Source organism: Schistocerca cancellata, chromosome 8 (assembly GCF_023864275.1).
Source record: "Schistocerca cancellata isolate TAMUIC-IGC-003103 chromosome 8, iqSchCanc2.1, whole genome shotgun sequence".
NCBI lineage: Eukaryota > Metazoa > Arthropoda > Insecta > Orthoptera > Acrididae > Schistocerca > Schistocerca cancellata.
This window is the reverse complement of record NC_064633.1, coordinates 3,594,057-3,597,030: the sequence shown is the minus strand read 5'-3', so window position 1 is coordinate 3,597,030 and position 2,974 is coordinate 3,594,057. Positions and strand designations below refer to the sequence as shown.

The window sequence follows — 2,974 nt, the reverse complement described above, 5'->3', positions numbered from 1 at the left end:
GCGCTGCGCGAGAAAGGCAAGGCCCCAGTTCTAGTGATGGGCTAAACTGCGATTTTCCGATATCAGTGATTTCTGTGAATGCTACTTTTCAGTATCTGTTATTCTTAACTGTGATTTGTCGCAGTTAAGAGTCGCAGTTAAGGAACATAGGTCGTGTATCCCTCCGCCACTGCTATTTCTGCGATTTCTGCTACTTCCGCGATTTCTGCGATTTCTGTGACTTCTGCTACTTCTGCGATTTCTGCTACTTCTGCGATTTCTGTGACTTCTGCTACTTCTGCGATTTCTGTGATTCCTGCGACTTACCACCGTATGAAAAAGTTACATCTGTCAACACAGAAAATTTCATCTCAACAAACCTGTCATTGGCAAGTATGTTTTACGTTTTTTCTTCCGTTGGCTTTAATTTTGTATTAAAGAAACAACTGTGAAAATGTTAAGAGTGTAATTAATATGTAAGTAGCCGTACAGTACCGTAATAGTTCGTATTTAGAAAATGAATTCTAACATATTGTTATGTTCACAGGTACCTGAACTACATTTCAGTCACTCAGTAAAGTGATAACTCAAAATATCATTGTCAACAGATCTGAAGAAATTGCCACTGCGTCTTTAGACCGTTTTCGTCAGACGAGAGGTTAGTTTCTAAGCGTTTCGATGGACTTAATTACTTCAGTGAGATCGTTCTTGCAAATGTGATATTCATTATAGCAAATATTAGCAATCTACTCTGTCAGTTACATTGCTAGTAATTAATGACAGCAAAAATTGTTTAATAATCCTTGTGTTTTTGCAGACACAGTTCTGACTCTGATTACTGGTTGCTGTACGTATCTACCCACATCAAGGCTGTTTTTGAGAGAGACTCGTGAAGTTTCAAGACAGCTCTTAGAGGATTTGCAGTTTAAAAGTGAAATAATTGTGAAATAAGTGTGTGAATGATTAAACTGTGTTTTATTGAAGTTGTTGTGCGATTTTAAAGGAATAATAAATGTCAAATACAGTGAGTGAATAATAAAAATCTCATTTTCCACATGTTTAAGCCGTCCTATACCCATAATTTTGCGCCACTTACTTATTGGTAAACACTTGTTGGAGAGTGATATGCCGCCCCCCCCCCCCTTTCTCCACAATCTTGGTGTGACACTGACCTGTAACTTATCCTGAAGTCTACAATATGCATTTTGAGGCTGTTGATATGAAAGTGGGAAGTACAGATCTTCCAGTTAAATCAGGAATAGCTTAAGTGCATTACTTGAAAGTAACACAGGAAAAGCTTACTTATGTAGGTGGTAGTAGTGTCGGCAAAAAGTTCTTGTGTGTGAAGTTGCCATGTAGAACACCAGGTGTAAAACTTTTCTCCCGAGTCTTGAAGTGTGTCGGAACAAAAGTGAGGCATTCATATGACTGTTTTCATTTCTCTACACTTATACAGATGTCTGAATTCTGCTGTGTTAACATTGCAAAATCCTGTAGGCATGTGGAGTATTAACCAAAACTGTCATATTGGAAGCAGAATCAAACACATTTGTTACGTTACTTAATATTTTCAGGAGAAAAAGGCGATGTTGCTTCTTATTAATATAATACATTCAGAGTCACAGCAGTATTTGACCAACCATAACTGATGCTGAATGTGCATGTCATCATATAATATGAAGGGCTTATTTCAATAGTGGTACAAGTCCATTACCTCCACTTTTCTGTCTATAATGCTTCTGAAATTAGTGATCCAAACAAACATAAATAAAGGTTCATCTCTAGCAAGAAGCCATATGCTTGAATATTTCTGGTATCTCAAATGCAGATTTGTCAGCGCTCATTTAACTTTACGACTCTGTATCTCAAAATGAACAAAAATGGACTTGTACCACTATTAAAATAAGCCCTTCATATGCACACACAGCACATCGACCTCGTGAGGCACAAGGCTCTCATAACGAAGTACGTACGTCGGTCAACAGATGACACTAGGAAAAGTATGTTAACTGCGCTTTTTAGTCGCTACTTGCGACTCTTAGTTGCGATTTGTCACAGAAATCGCAGTTTGACTCGATACCGTATCGCAGAGATGGACGTAGTACGAGCTTTGGCCAACAGATGGCACTGTTAACCGCGCTTTTTAGTTGCTACTTGCGACTCTTAGTTGCGACTTGTCACGGAAATCGCAGTTAGACTCGATACCGTATCGCAGAGATGGACGTAGTACGAGCTTTGGCCAACAGATGGCACTGTTAACCGCGCTTTTTAGTTGCTACTTGCGACTCTTAGTTGCGACTTGTCACGGAAATCGCAGTTAGACTCGATACCGTATCGCAGAGATGGACGTAGTACGAACTTTGGCCAAAAGATGGCACTGTTAACTGCGCTTTTTAGTTGCTACTTGCGACTCTTAGTTGCGACTTGTCACGGAAATCGCAGTTGGACTCCATAGCGTACCACAGAGATGGACGTAGTACGAACTTTGGCCAACAGATGCCACTGTTAACCGCGCTTTTTAGTTGCTACTTGCGACTCTTAGTTGCGACTTGTCACTGAAATCGCAGAAAGCAGTGCTAAATTCGACCAATAGATGGCTCACGTCTTTGAATATGAAATACTAATTGCGACTGCTAACTGTGACTGAAATCGCAGTTAGATTCTGTAAAGTTGCTACTGTGATATCTGCGACTTCTCAGTCACTGTGATTTCTAACAGATACGCGATTTCCTGCCCACCACTACCCAGTTCTCTCCAGACGCTGAATAGCACGTCAGCTGTGTCGGGAGTCGCTTCGCTCGGAAGCACTGCTACAAACAGCCTCGGGTGCCGTATTAAGTTACTAGAGATACGCGGAACCGTGAAAGCATTTCAAGTAAAGGATTAATTCTGAGATGATTTGCATTATCTAGCTTCAGTTTGCGTATTGTCGTATTTTCACGTGCCGTCGCGGGACAGACATTCTACCAATTATTATAGCGTGGCGTTTGATGAA

General features: G+C 40.5%; 1 long non-coding RNA gene across 1 annotated transcript; it reads left to right on the top strand.

The window, feature by feature from the left end:
• The first annotated feature begins 297 nt into the window (after positions 1–297).
• LOC126094746 (uncharacterized) lies at positions 298–903 on the top strand. Its single transcript, XR_007521869.1, has 3 exons — positions 298–372; positions 527–637; positions 797–903. It is a non-coding gene; the product is annotated as an uncharacterized LOC126094746 (long non-coding RNA).
• Positions 904–2,974: the final 2,071 nt, after the last annotated feature.